This window comes from Saimiri boliviensis, chromosome 1 (assembly GCF_048565385.1).
Source record: "Saimiri boliviensis isolate mSaiBol1 chromosome 1, mSaiBol1.pri, whole genome shotgun sequence".
Lineage (NCBI taxonomy): Eukaryota > Metazoa > Chordata > Mammalia > Primates > Cebidae > Saimiri > Saimiri boliviensis.
The window spans coordinates 235911639-235927930 of record NC_133449.1 but is presented as its reverse complement, the minus strand read 5'-3'; positions in this window follow the sequence as shown (position 1 = coordinate 235927930).

Genomic DNA, 16292 nt, shown 5'->3' with positions numbered 1-16292 from the left:
CCCCTGGCATTTTCTTTTTGGTTGTGTGTCATCTTTTGGGATATTAGCCCAGCTGACAATGACCCTTCTTACTGAGGCCTCTGATGAGACCTACAGGGCTGGGCTCCTGATAACTATGGGTTTACGGAACAGAATTCTAGCTCCCACCTCCCACCCTATAGGGATCTTCTTCATTTCTTTGTCCATCCCAAGCACCTGTAACAGTGCCTGGAATATAATAGGTGTGCAGGAAATATTTGTGAAATTGATGATGTCAGGAATTGAGACTAACAGTTTCCTCCTGTGCTTGAGGCAGGATCTCTCACACGTGGACTCTGGAGGTGTGAGAGTTCCGACCTCACACCACATGGTATGTGGACAGCCTCATTCCATGATGGAGACTGGGGAGCAGGGAAAGACAGTCTTTGGACACCAAGGAGCCTTGGAGGGAGGGGTCTGCAGAGGAAGACCTTGGGCTGGCTCTCACTGATTCTCTACGTCCTGCTACAGGGTTTTTCCCAGGCCAAGCTGCAAACTTCTTTATCTTTGAATAAGTTCCTTTCTCTGTTCTTAAACTAGCTTCAGAGGGTTAGTCCAAGGCAACACAGAAAGTTTGAAAGTTGACATGGTAGAAGTCTAGGTGTGACTGACAGGAAGGGCCACTCACTGCTAATGGAGCTAAGGCAGTTGTGACCTAAGGAAAATCCTCAGTGAGCTGGCCACAACTGACCCCCTTCTCATCTGAACTCACAGGTGTGCTCTGACAGTAACATATGGTCACTGGCTTAACATAGAGGGAGGCATGAGATGGTTAAACAATAAAACCACAGTTCCACAGAGATGTTTGATAATGTTACACAGGAAATATCATGGAACCCATGGTACAGCATTAAAAGCATGGTCTGAAATGGGAATTTTTTTTTTCCCCACCACAAAATAGAGGCAAATAAACACCATTTCTCACTGCCATAGCCTCATGGAGACATGCAAGACGGATTACCACGTTTGGAGCAGAAAATCAGACAGGCAGCTGCAATTCCATACCCATGGATTGTGGTCCTGCTAGTCATTGGTGGCAGGTCCCTCTGCAGGGTACATTGGAAGTAGGGTAGGGGGACATCCAATGTTCAGTGTTATTAAGAATTAACTTCTGGCCAGGCACAGTGGCTCATGCCTGTAATCCCAGCACTTTGGGAGGCCAAGGTGGGTGGATCACCTGAGGTGAGGAGTTTAAGACCAGCCTGGCCAACATAGTAAAACCCTGTCTCTACTAAAAATGCAAAACTTAGCCCAGCATGGTGATGGGTACCTGTAATCTCAGCTACTTGGGAGGCTGAGAAGAATTGCTTTAACCCAGGAGGTGGAGGTTGTAGTGAGCCAAGATCGTGCCACTGCACTCCAATCTGGGCGACAGAGCAAGACTGTCTCAAAAAACAAACAAACAAAAAAGAATGAACTTGTAGCAATACAGCTGATTAATTTTTGGCATTTCAACTGTGAAGTTCGAGTATTTTCAAGACTACTCATAATTATCTGCAGTAATATTAAATATACCGTTAAAAGGAAGCACATTCTGATGTGTGGAACAGAAAGAATTCAGATGACAATAGAAAATTCCAGATTGAGGCCGGGCGCGGTGGCTCAAGCCTGTAATCCCAGCACTTTGGGAGGCCGAGGCGGGTGGATCACGAGGTCGAAAGATCGAGACCAACCTGGTCAACATGGTGAAACCCCGTCTCTACTAAAAATACAAAAAATTAGCTGGGCATGGTGGTGCGTGCCTATAATCCCAGCTACTCAGAAGGCTGAGGCAGGAGAATTGCCTGAACCCAGGAAGCGGAGGTTGCAGTGAGCCGAGATCGCGCCATTGCACTCCAGCCTGGGTAACAAGAGCGAAATTCCGTCTCAAAAAAAAAAAAAAAAGAAAATTCCAGATTGAACCAGGACCAAGACATTTCCCATTGCCACGCCCAGCCTGGTATTTCACCAGTACTAATGCAAATCTGTAACAGCCAGCTGGTTTTGCTAAGCTAGGCTTCAGTATCACACAACCCTACAGTCTCAGAGACTTAGAGCAGCAAAGGTTTATTTCTCACTCCAGGCTGCTGTAGATTCTGCCGTAGCTCAACCCTTAGCTGCCCCAAGTCTCCCTGCTTGGATCAAGACTAAAGGAGCAGTTCCTATCTGGAACATACTCTTCTCATGGCAGAGGGAGGAGAGAGGGCAGAACCACAGCAAGGCCCTTAAAGCTTCGGCTCACAGCAGCAGCCCCACTTCCCAGTCGCATTTCATCGGGCAAAACAAGTCACATGGCTGAACCCACCTTCAATGGGCAGGAAGTTCAGTTTCCCAGGACAGACTACTAGGGTTGAGACCAAGCCAGGAGGGGCAGGAATATCTGAACATAATGTAATACGGCAGGGATTAGGCTGTAGTTCCAGAACCACATCACCTACTAGCAGCAGTCTGATCTATATAATTATGCTTACGTTAATTGTATATGGTCAAAACGTGAGTTCAGTCATTTCTAATTATTCTTTCTGTGGCTCTCAAAAACTTGGGTATTGGAGATGCCCTCAGGTATTAATAAAAACCACAGGATGGACCAGATGAACCCCAGCTGCCAGCCGCAGGCAGGATTCTGAAAGTGGGGAAATGATTTCAATGGTATCCCTGGGCAAGGGGCGGGGTGGGGAGGTGTTCCCAAGTTGTAGTCCACATTCCGTCTGTAGCAGAATGACCTGAAAGTCAGGTTTAAAGTGCAGATTTCTGGGCTCCACCCTAGTTATATGGAATCTGAGTTTCTGGAGGTGGGGGTTGGGAATCTGCATTTTTCTAGCCTTCCAGGCAATTCTGATGTAGATTAACTATTGAGAAGTGCCACCTCAGAAAATCCGCCCTTACCAGGGTGCACTCCTGTCACAGAGGGTGATGCTAGATGCTCATGCTGCCTGCCACTGTCTGCAGCTCTGGTTCCCAGGACTGGCCTTAAGCAGGGACAGGTATGCACTCATATCCATGTGCTGTAGGTCCAGCCTGGGCCTGGAATTTCCTAGGAAGTCAGGGAGAAGGCATTGCTTGCTTTCTACGGAATGGTTTCTAATGAGGGCCTCTATCCCTCCTTCAAATACATTTCAGTTTACATAGTTCACTATTTTTCTTGTAAATCAACATCTGTGAATCATTTTGTTATTTGTCTATTTTTAGAAATGAAATGTGACTACATTGAACAATGTACTCATTAAAAAAGTCTTCTTATAATAGTAACAATTGTTTTAAAACTTATATTTTAACTGCTTTTCCTCAACAATGTACATTTGGAAGCAAATCTGTGATGAAAACTGTAAGTTTCCAAACTTGATTTCTGTGAGGTTTGCATTGCATTAAATAGTTCAATTATTGATTCCTAAAATGAAAAATGAAATTTAAAAGTTTGTATTCTGACTGGGCTCTGCCTCTGATTTTCCAGGGCTGCTTTAAAGAGAAAGAGAGCCGTGTTCCATGTGGGAGGATTTCATTTTAGAGTTCTGTTGCAGTGACCTCTGCTGCTGCCTGTTTCATTAAATTCAATACACTTATGCTTCCAGCTAAAAGTTTCCTGGCCTGGTTATGCCTTACCAGGGCCTTGTCTAGCACCCTGGTGATATAAGCTGTCCAGAAGCTGCCAGCTCATGTCAGGATAGTTCCAGACTCTTTCAGTGCATGCCCTGAGGAGGGCCATGTAATGAGAGGAAGGCGTACTTTCCATGGGGTGATACCGACCTTGCCTTCGTAGCCATTTAAACACCCTCAGCTTGCACATTTTTGTTGGGCTGCTGTGTTCTGCGTCCGCATGGATACTAATGCCATCACTGTATTCTAGGGGCTGGAACAATTGGTACAGACTCTTTCAAGGTCTATTTTCTTGTCCAATTCACACGTCATAGATGAATTACCTTCTAAATTGGGTTGTATTCATGATATTAAGCTCTTAAATGTTATTTTCAAGTTATTTTTGCCTTTTTGAAGTCATGACTACGGTGAAAGTGAGAAGGGGGCAATTTACTACAAAGTTCAGTTGCAAGCAAGGCAGGGAAAGAGGAAGAGAGAGGGAAAGGAAGAAAAGAGAGCGACAAAGGAAGGAAGGAAGGAAGGAAGGAAGGAAGGAAGAAAGGAGGAACGCAGGCAGGGAGGGAAGGAGGCAGGGAGGGAAGGAGGGAGGAAAATAAAAGTCTTTTGCTTTGCCTCTGCTTTGTTTTGTTTTGCTTTTGCTGTGCTGACCTGGCCTCATCGTGGCTCTCAGCTGAATCTAAACCTTCACATTGCTGTCCCTCCAATGCTGGGCTTTCTTTCCTGTGGCTCCTAAATTCTGCAAGTTTAGTGCAGCCAGATACATATCACAAGATGCAACCCATCATGCCCAGGGAACTTCTGGATCTCTAGGAGGCTGGCATAGAAAGGACAGAGGGTGGCATAGAGTCTAAACTCAGCCATTATTGTCATGAAATTGTCATGAAATTGTCATGAGGCTTCCTCACTGAAAGGATATGCTCCCTTTCATACTGACTGCAAGCAACAGCTCGTTAACGTGGCATCACAGCTAACCATAAGAGTGGCAGAGACCTCGTGCCAACACGGCAGACTGGTTTATATACCGCTAATGCAGACTCAATTTAGTTTCTTGGGATTAGAATGTTTCAATATTGCCTTATAAAAATATTCCATTCTGGTTCTTGGGCAGAGCGTTAGTTCAGAAAAGCTGCAAGGTTTTAGCTGCCAGTTTCTCTTGCATTCCTGTTATTGTCTGTAATTTCTAAAGACTAGTAAGTAGACACGGCACTTTACAAATACACAAAGACAAGGGCCTGGCCTTCGGTCAGAAAAACACAACTGAAATGAAAATAATCCGAGCAGAAGCGGTAACAGAGTTTTCAGGGAAGGCATCGGCTTTGGAAAGCGAAGTTTAAAGTATTTCTGTTTTTGTTTTGAAATGGGAGTGATTGGAAGAGAGAGGAGGCGACCACGTCCTGAAGTTGGCTCTGCGTTTAATCTGACAAGGCTTGTGGGCTCAGAAGGTCACTCGATTCAAAAGCAAAGTTGTTCAAACTGACCCCTTCTCCCCAACCAAAGAAACTGCTTTCCATGGCAGACAGCTCCTTCTTTCCAATGGCTTTGTGGCTGACTTCAGCTCCCCAGACAAGCGTAGGCTTAAATAAGATCATTGCTTTCTAAGGCATATGCCTCCTTGTAGGAAAACTTCTTGGACAGAGAGCGCAACACGTCTATCGGAAGGAGACCACACCTGAAGTCACGTCCCTAATTGGTTGTTTCATTTGTCTTCATCAGAAGGCTCTACTGACGGCATCAAGCAAATGTCAGGCATTTTATTTCTTAGAAACAAGCCAGCTATCCAGCACTGTGGCATAGGCAGTTAATCCAAGACACATTTTTATGAAAACCTCAAGTTATAACCCACATATGGTGGCAGATCATTATCCTAAGACTCTAAATTGAATCAGTTATACAGTTGGAGGCGGCTCTATCATAATCTGGAAAACTTTTCTTTTTACTAGTCTATTTTAACAAGTGTAGGGTGGACATAAAACTCAAAAAGCATAAACCATTTTACATTTTGAATTGAACTTTGATAAAAATGGAAATACTCCAAAATAAAGGCATACTGGCAAAGGAGGAAGGAAAGATGCAGACAGAAATAAAAGGAGGAAAATGTGGAAATAAAGAGGTTCTGTTACTGCTTTGACATTTCCTGGTTTAGTTAAGTAAAAAAGGCAGGACACACATTTGCACAGAGATATGCTCCCTAATGAGAGACAGAGAGAGAGAGAGACAGGGGTAGAAAGCCAGACAGGTAAGAGACTAAAATGAAATGGATCCAAATAGATCATTTCCAGGAATTGGGTTACAGATCACAGGCATTTTGTTTTGGGGACTTTCCGTAATCTCCAAATTCCCTACAATGAGGATGTTTTTCTTTAATAATAAAAATCAATAAAATATCTTAAAAATGATTTCTCATTCAAAATGCAACTATCTTTGCCTCTGAGTCTGAGCACATAAGTTGGTAGAGTTCAGGGTGGTTAAAGGCAGAGTTTCTACATGTATTACTGAACATCCAGGCCCAAGGGAACAGGAAGCACACACATGCCATCTCACACCTTTTGCATAAGCTCACAGAGAGGTATAAAGACTTTAGTCTAAACATATTTTAATAGTTCCAATGCCCCAGGTTGTAGTAACAGATGATAAAATAAAGTGTTCTTAAAGTGTTCTGACCTATTGTAAATTGTTACCAATGGTAGACACCATCTGCAAGATCCATTCCAGTTGTAGATGATGCATCGCTTTACACCTTGTGTGTTACACCACGTGAGTTAACACAGTAGAAGTGGTGTGCTGTGGAGGAGGTCAGGCTGGCCCTGGCTGTGAGCTTTAACTATATTGGTTGTTCCAGGAGCCACGATCTCTAGATGATGGGCCATTCCAGGGCCGGGAGCAGCTGGAGCTGGGAGAGCATGTAGAACTTTGCTCTGGGTTCTGGTTCCATCTGTGGAATGAAGCAGGCTGCACTGTGTCTTCCCTGCACCTGAAGGTCTGCATACCTTCCTGTTTTATTGGCATTTGTCTTTGAGATCACTGTGTGGATAAAAGGTACCCCCAAGAGGCAGCCTCCAGATAGATATCCTGGCTATTGCCCAGAACTATTCATTCCATCTGTTCCTCGTTTGAAACCCTTGAAATAGAGATTTATTTAGGTTAACATGATTCTGTCCACAGAAATGCAAGTGTCTCAATAGTGTAATGAGATATTGGTCTAACCTGTTTAATCAGATTACTTCCCTTCTGACACCCAGGCAGTCAGGTTGAAAAATGGAAATGTTGATGATCCAGAAAGGGAGCTAGGTGGTAGGTGGGGATAAAAGGGCACAGCTTGAAGATTAAGGCAGTAGGGGAGCACTTTGACCCTAGGGGGCTGAAGAAAGTTGCACACAGAGATGTTTGAGGAGGGAAAGCAGTCCTCTTTGCCTCTCAGGTCTTGGATCGTCCCACTCCCCCTCACTCTTAAAGGACACTTTGCCTCCCTTCACCTGGAGATAACTCATGCAACTTCCTCAGTTTCCTGTCCCAACTCCACCAACTCTCCAAAACGACCTGCATGCACCTGTCTTTCCACCGTCCTTCCATCTGGGCTGAGTCCTCCTCCCGTACAGGATTCCACCTGCTACTGCCTTCTCAGTGACCTTACTTCAGTTCTTTCCCGTTTGCCTCCAATGTCTTCAGTTGCTTTATCTTTACTGACTCCCTCTGTGTATTCTGCCATCTAAGCAAACAAGCAAAACTGTCCTCTCCCTAAACTCCCGCTCCACTCTGGCATTGCCCCTCTCTCCGGAAGCTTCCTAGAAGAGTTGCCTCCTGTGCCATCCAGGTCCTCACCTTCCATTCTATCTCCAACCCACTTCATCTGCCTTCTGCTCATTTTCCCACCATGAAACTGCTCTTGCCCAAATCACCAGTAACATTATCACGAAATGCAATGGCACCTTCCATTCTTGGCTTACATGACCTCCTCAAAGCCTTGATCCTGGTGACCTCTGACTACTTCTTGACTCTCTATTTTCTTGGCTTCTTAGGTCTCATCCCCATCCACTCCCACTGTCTTCACACCAATGACTCCCATGTCTGTACTCTCAGCCCAGACTTCCTTCCTGAGCTGCACATCCCTGTACCCAACTGTCTACAGGACAATCTACACCTCACAGACAATCAATCAACACCTTCAAAATGGAACTCATCACAGTCTCTCCATATTCACCAGTCCAATGCCTCATGCCCTGGGGACTTTGCACAGGCTGCTTACCAGCCTGAAAGGCACTCTTCTTCCCCTTGTCCCTCTGATCCCTTCACTGGGCTATCATCTTTTAGGCCTTAAGTTAGATGTTGCTTCTTCTAGGGAGCCTTTCTTGATTCACCAAATCGGAGTCAGCTGCTTCTGTAATCTCGTAAGCTTTTGCTTATAATTTTTTTTTTTTTTGATGGAGTCTCACTCTGCCACCCAAGCTAGAGTGCAGTGGCACGATCTTGGCTCACTGCAACTTCTGCCTCCCAGGTTTAAGCAATTCTCCTGCCTCAGCCTCCCAAGTAGCTGGGATTACAGGTACGCACCAGCATGCCCAGTTAATTTTTTTTTTTTTTTGTATTTTTAGTAGAGATGGAGTTTCACCATGTTGGACAGGCTGCTCTTGAACTCTGATCTCTGGTGATCTGCGTGCCTTGGCCTCCCAAAGTGTTAGGATTACAGGAATGAGCCACCACACTGGGCTGTAGTTCTTTTTTAAAATGTTTTGTTACTTGTAATTCTTTATTAAATTGTCACTTTCCCACTTAAATTATTTGCTCCTTAAGGCCAAGGATCTTTCAGTCTTTTTCATTACATCTGTGGCCCAACATAATATCTGACACATAGGCTACTCAATACAAATGTGCTTATTTGAGCCTGGACAACATAGTGAGACCCTCTCTCTACAAAAAAATTAAAAAGTTAGCCAAAGATGGTCAGCATGTACTTGTAGTCCCAGCTACTTGGGAGGCTGGGGCAGGACGATCACTTGAGCTCAGGAGTTTGAGGCTGCAGTGAGCTATGACCTCACCACTGTTCTCCGGCCTGGGAAACAGAGTGAGACCCCGTCTCTAAAATAAATAAATAAAAATTTTAAAATGTTTTTAAATGTGTTTATTTGAAAAAAAAAATGGAACAACCTATTTCCAACACTCAGGCATCTAGAAAGGGTTGGGGAAGGATGGGGAAGAGGTTTACTTGCCCTTCCTAGGCTTCTTGACCACTGTAGATCCCTGTCCATGAGACACTGGCTTCGTTCACTCAGGTGAACGCCCTTCGCTCCACTATTCAACTTAATCACAGGCTGTGAAGCCTGTGTGTGTCCATCCTGGCACTTTTCTACAATATCTAATGATTTTTCAAATGAGAAAATGTATTCTTAGTTCTTAACGCCAACTTAAGGGCTTTTGTAATTTTTTTTTTCTTAAGTTAAGGACCATCTCTACCATATGTGAACATGGAGCACTCACCACAAATACATTCTAGATTGGCCTTCAAAGTAAAACAATTTTGCCGCAAGATCATTCTTAAAAGCAATTTGGTTTATGTTTCAGTTTTTGCTGTCCTTCTTGGAGTTTAGCTTTGCTAAAGAAAAAATGTTCGACTCCAATATGGTCATTTCGAAAGTGCATTTTTAAAGTTCCAAGTGTTCAAGAGCTTTTTCTTTTTCTTTGGCTGGTTATGAAGATTTTATAGGTCCAAGTACATATTCTTTGATGCTTCAATTAACACTTGTGGGTAAATTATGGAAGAAAGAAAGTATTTTAACACATTTATAGGAGTGAGTCATATGATTTCCCTGACTGAAGTCACAACACATAACACCCTGCCCTGTATGACATCTGTTTGTCTCTTTCAAAAGGTTTAGAACGGAATTTTAACAGCAAAATTGAAGACAACATGGCTACATTTACCACTATGTTGGCAAAGAGACACAACACCAAAAGGTGATAGCTGTTTCTGAGACCCTGTCAAATTGCAGCATACTTCTTAAACCAATGATGGGGAAAGGGGGACATTCTGGCATCTCTTTTGCCAAAGAAAGGTATTCATTACGAGAATAAGAGCAGTATAAAGAAAACAGGGTGAGTGGTCCGTGACCAGACAAATTATTCTATCTGTAACCATGGGCAAGATTTGCTCCTGACATCAGTTGGACATTCTTCCCCACAACAGAACTTTCAAGAACATACTTCATTCCACTGCTCGGATAATCATGGACTCCTAGCCCTAACTTTGAGGATGATGCATGAGCACTCTTAGACTCTCCCTTACCTTTCGTGCTCATTTTGCTGGGGCTTGCTTTTGACCTGAACTTGCTTTTCATTTTCACGCTGTTCTCTGGGGTAGACAACGGTGTGGAAGCTAGGTCAAAGGTGGGTACCCTGCCCTATAGCTCCATGTTCCTGGGACTTCCTTCCTCTATCCTTTGTGGATTCAGATCTGAGATTTCTCTTTAATCCACACCACCCATCAATTGTGAAAGAGGACGCTCTGCCCGCCTATTCTATTGAGGAGCTTTCCCCATCTTCCGAAGCCCCCTGCACCAGGACAAAGATGTATTAAATGTCCTATCAATATTTAAGATAGTGCCACTCAATGTTGTTCAAGTACTAGCAGTGTTAGTCTCACCTGAAAGCTTGTTAGAAATGAAAATTCTCAGGCCTCATGTTAAACCCACTGAATCAGGATTTCTGAGAGTTGAGGTCCAAAATTCTGTGTTTTAACAAGTTCGCCAGGTGATTCCTATCTAGAATGAGACTAGCTGTCTCAACTCTCCACTGTAGGAATGAAGCGGCAGTGATGGGAGTATCATGCTCCTTCCAGTTCTACGAAATCAAACACCCCGGAAGCAGGTTACAAGATTCTCCTGGCTAATAGGCAGCAGCTCTGCCTGTGGTCCTAAACAGAACGTTTTCTGAAATCAGCAACAAGGATTAAGGGCTGCTTACCAGCTGAGAGGTTGCTCTCGGAAGTCCAAAGTTTACGTTTTCTTCTCCCACTGCACCCACTCCCCCATAAACACTTTGCGGCAACCAGTCTGAGCTCCTTGTTGCCTGCCAGTGCTACACCCTCGCCTTGCCCTGCTCCTTTACAGATTCCTGGATCTGCAGAAATCTGCAACAGACCCACATCCCTGCCAAGGGTTGGCTCTGTTTGTTGACAATGAACAAACAGCTATTGAGCGCTTGCCATGTACAAGGTATCTTGAACTGTCCCCCCGCCATGAAACCTGCTTGCCCACAGCTGCCCATGTCCATGTGGCATTCCTGTCTCGGTGATTGCCTGACCCACAGCAGGTGCCTGATCTCAGAACCTTAGTGATAGCTGAGGCCGCTTTGCAGTCTCTGGTCTAGTGATTTTCAAGCATTTTAGTAGTATAAATAACCATGTTAGAACACTTACACAGATAATTAAACAAGGCAGCTTTTTTTTTTTTTTTTTTTTTTTTTTTTTTTTTTTTTTTTTTTAGACAGAGTCTCACTCTGTTGCCCAGGTTGGAGTGCAGTGGTGCCATCTCAGCTCACTGCAACCTCCGCCTCCCAGGTTCAAGTGATTCTCTTGCCTCAGCCTCCCCAGTAGCTGGAACTACAGGTGTATGCCACCACGCCCAGCTAATTTTTTGTATTTTTAGTTAAGGTGGGGTTTCACTGTGTTAGCCAGGATACTTTCGATCGTCTGACCTCATGATCCACCCACCTCGGCCTCCTAAAGTGCTGGGATTACAGGCGTGAGCCACCACGCCCAGCCACAAAGCACTATTTTATTAGTGCTAATACATTTTGAAGTTAAAATGAAAGTAAATTGTAGGCTAATCAACGAGGTAATAAAGCTATTTTATTGACTCCCAAAAAGTGAAGTTACACGGATAAGAGGAGTCAGGCCTGTCCTGTGCCCTGTTTATTTCTGGAATGCTTGGTCGTGCAATATGGACAAAATCCTTATTCAGATACCTAGTTGCAACTTGATGACTGGTCTTTTATCATTATTATTTTTTGAAGATAGTTTTCCTTGCAACCTCAGATACTCTTCTATTAAACAGATGACAGGACAGCTTCATTCCAAGGTTTACCCACGAGTAGGTGTTTGCATGGCATTATAATGAACACATTGGCAGTCTTCGGTGGGTTAAAATTTGGCCCATGTCATATTCAATTACCTCCTATTTTTTTTTAATATTGTTGAAAATCTTAAAATCAGATTTAAATCAAATAATGCCTGTGGAAACTCTAAAAAACCTTTGCAGCCCCTCCGGGATCCGCAAAGCCCAGCATCACTTTACCAAGAGACCAAAACAGAGAGGTGAAGTCACTTCTTCGGGTCCCATGGCTTTCAGGGTTAGAGCCGGCTGCATCTCATGCCTCCTGCCTCCTTATGTTTATGGTTCACAGGGACATTCGAGCCCCCATGTCGATTCCAAGTGCCTTTTGCTCAGGGCTGGATCTTCCAGAGCAGGGGCTCTGTTTATCCTGTTTAAATGAATTACGGAATGGAATTTCCCCAGAGCCATCTCGAATCCACAGCAGGAGGGTGCCAGGCCAGGAGAGCAAGGCAGGAATGAAGATCCTGCTAAGTGACTCTGCCTCTTCGTGGTGTCTCACCACCACCACCTGGCACACTCCAACCTCTGAAAATAATACGGCCTTCCTTTCAGCAGCCAGGGCTTGGCAGACTTAACGGAGCTCTCCTCGGCTTCTCTTTCATCAGACCTATTCCCAGAAAGCACTTGCTCATTTAGATGAACGGCTTGGAATGTGCTCCCATTTAGCTAACAAAGCTATCATTCGAGCAATGTGGGGGGCAGGGAGACGGGGGCAGAGAGATGGCAGGGGCTTGGCAGAAAAGCAAACCTATCACGGCATCTGCAGATGGCCTCAGCTATCGTGGGCTGCAGCTCAGGGACCCTTTCCCCTAGTAGCATGCTGTTTCAAGACCAGCCCCCCCTGGGGAGAAAACCTTAACAGGATGAGGGCAGAGGAGGCTTGGAGAAAATGGAACAGCTGTAGCTGGATTACTGCTTAATGAAGGAAGGTTGGGAAACCTTTTCTCTACCTCAGCAGTTTGGCTTCCCTTTCTACCTCAGAGAACTGGCGGCAGCTCTTTCCTGCAGAAGTTACTGTAGCCTGGCGATGGGGTATCTCCCCGTGTTTGCTCAGAGCTGAAATTCCACCCACCTCCGACCAACTTTGGAGAGTGAACAGGTTTCGGGCACGTCTGTCATCAGGAAAGAGAAATGCAGGCCCCAGATGGCTTACTCAGTAAGGCCCCTCAGGTCTCCTAGCAACTTTCTGAGCCTAGATTTTTCCAACTATTTTTGCAAGGTGAAATTTAATTTTAAAATATAAAGGGCCCGTCATTAAAACGGAAAGGACTGGAATACAGCAGTTTAGCTGACACTGATCCCTCTAACTGACCTACTTTATGAGGAAAACCAGCCCGTGCCTGATTGTGATTTATTCTTTACTTCCTGTTAGAATTAAATGGATTGCTTTAATATTTTGGCCTCTTACAAAGAGACGTATTACATCTGAAGCCTGCCTGCCGTTACGCTCAGGTCTAAGTTTCTCCTATAATCACCCTGTAGACGATACCACTAGTTGCTTCCCCGGGATCTGTTCTCTTCTCCCTTGTCAGAAGAAATGGTTGGCGACCTGCACAGGAGAAAATAGTCCTATCTCCAGACATTCCGACACAGGAGAGTAGCCTTGCCGCCCAGTTGTGGCCAATGATGTGTAAGCAACGCCTATGGGGTAGAGTTTCTTATGGAAATGGAAACACTTGCATAATATAAACATTTTGCACATTGTCCTTTGATCTGTCTTCCTGATTGGAATGTAAACATGATGGTTGGGATGCGAGTCCTTGCTGACTACCTCGACCAGTTGTAAGAGCCCTTTGACTTCCCAGCTCAAGATTTATTCTCAGCTGAGCAAAATAAAATCCATTTGGTTAAGTCTTTTGTATTGGGGTTTCTCTTAAATGCAGCTAAATTTGATCCTAACCAGTACCTTTTCAAAACACGAAGTTCACATCACTTAAAGCCGAAGAATGCTCCTGTCCAGGTGGTAAACAGACAAGAATTTCCTTTCTCATTTCACGGCATGAGGAAGTTGAGACAGTGGACAGCATAACATACTCACCTCTTGCTGAATTAATTCTTTCTCTCAGCCCTTGCCTTATTAAACTTCTCAGCGGCATTTGGGCCAGCGGCTACTTCCTCCTCCTCCTCCTTGAAACTTCTCCCTTCCTTATTTCTGTGTTACTATTTTTCCATGGTCTTCCCTCATCTTTTTGGCCTATTTTCAAGTCTCTCGTGGGTCCTTCTTCTTCTGCCTGCCCCTTAAATGCAGATGTCCCTCAGGTTCCCTATATTCCTTTGGGTGGTGACCCTATGTCTACCCACAACATTTACTATCACTTAGAATTAGATGCCAAAATGGCATCTGTTGACACTGGGAAAAGATGTCTAGAGTATACTGCTAAGAGAAAAACAGCTCATCAGATAAGATGTGCTGTTTGATCCCATTAATGCAAAATGGGAGAAAGAAAAGAATGTGTATATAAAGAGATCTAAAAGATCTATAAACAAGATGTTAACAGTGGATGATTAAGGATTTTAAATCTTTGAATCAAATGTCAGATTAATCCTTTGACCCATAAGGAAGGAGAGGAAGTAGAAATTGCTTCAATGGATTTTCAGCCATTTCCAAGTTATTTTTTCATTTTTATTATTGGTACTTTCTTGTCCTACAGACATTCATTCATTCATTCAGGGAGTTCTTTTGTGACTGCTATGTGCCAGGAGCCATGTGAGAGTCTGGAGACAGGGCATTGCAAAAGCCAAGTCACTAACCCTAAGTACAAGATGCTTGATTTGAAATAACTAGGTGTAGGTGAGTTCATTTTTAAATTGATAGAGAGAGGCTATAATTTAAATGCTCACATTTAAGGGCTTTTCCAGGTAGAACAACAATAGGCGTCACGCAGCGGCTCCGCTGTCATGTTTCCTGGCCGAGCACCAGATAGTACACCCAGGCCCAGGCTGAAATTGCTCCTCCGCAGCCCCTAAAGACTCTGCTGAACCGGGGGCTCTGCGTCTGGGATCTGCTAGATCTGTCATCTCTGGGCACTGCATGAGTAACACCTCCAGGGTGTCTTCCAGCTTCTCTGATTAACTCTAAGCACTCCAAAGTGAACAGTTTAGAAAAATGTCAAGAACATCATACAAATACAAAGAACTCGTGTCACACAGCCTTGCTCCATTCAGGATCCTGACCGCTCACCATTGTTTTCTTTCTCCCTTGTTCAGCTCCAATGCCGTAAGACTGAGTGCTTGCAAAAATACTTAGGTGATATATGCCAGCTCTTGCCTACACACAAAATTGGAACCGTGTGGGTGAGCAGCTCAGACTCCACCTATAAGCCCAGTTGCAGCTGGGACCTACCCTCCTATGACAGGGAAAGAGGCTGCCTCTGTTCATGACCAACCCCTCCACTTGTTCTCTAGATTCTTGCTTCTTGCCTCTTCCCAAGTAACTCTTCCTTTCTGTATCTCCTACTTCTCTCTGTACATACTAGTTCTTTCTCTTTGGCATTTAAACACACTTAATTCCTCTTCCAATTGGGGAAACGGACTCCATGGATTGTGTTATGAATTTTGCATGAGGATGGAGCTCTGTGCTGCTTCCTGTGCGTCTAACAAAGTGCTGGGCCTTCTGGGGGTTGTAGGTCCATTAGGAGATTGCATCGTCACTGAAAGCCGTTAGACATTCTGCCACATTTCTTTCAATTCAGAGCTCTCTCTCGAGTTACTGGGCCCCAGATCCCTCCCTCAGTGGATAGGCATTGTTTCTCCAGAAAGGCCTCTGATTCCTCCCACGTGTGGAATGTCGTTGTTCTTCCACTGAGCAGATGCTGACCAGGTAGAATGGTGGTGGGGAAGGTCACGGCAAGGTGCCGCGCCCAGCACACCGTTTAGCCACCTGGGCATCTCCTGGAACATGAATCTTGAAGACGTGCTGTCTCCATGCACCAGCAATCCTTCAATGGGGAGGTTCTGTGCATCTCGTTCCTTTAAAGGGGGCTGCCTAAATGTGTGCCTTATGTCCAAAGAACTAGAACACATCCTCAGTGCACTCCGTGGGAAGTATTTGGATAATTAGAATTTTATGAAAGTTATTTCCATTTTCTAAATATAAACATCCATTAGCATTTTTCGACCATCCTTTAGAATTAAAAGACTTATTCTTCCACTTGAGTCAGTGTGAGGGAAATTTGATTCATTTCCCTAAAACTTCCCTCACTTACCTAGAGAGGTAGTTGCAGCAGGGTTGAAATTTATCAGTTTTTTTCAACAGTGTAAAAGCCCGTTATCTGAGGAGCGCTTCACTCAGGTGACTTTTTGGAGCGTCCAAGTGAGCAGATAGGTTGGAAAGTGGACAAACCACAGGGTTTTTCAGAATCTAGCATGACGTCAATTCGCCAGGGGCTGTTGTCAAGCTTCTGAAAGCCAGAAGCTCTTCTAACTGCTGAGCCTCCCATCTGCCATCCTCACGGGCTGTCCCACAAATAGCTTGCCAGAGGCTGAGGTAACTAACAGCAGCATGAGGCCACCACGTTCCACTGAGACTTTCTGTGAATTTGGTTCCTGAGGTTGGCCGTAAGCTGTCGTCGAGGCACAGATGTTTTCCAAAATGTT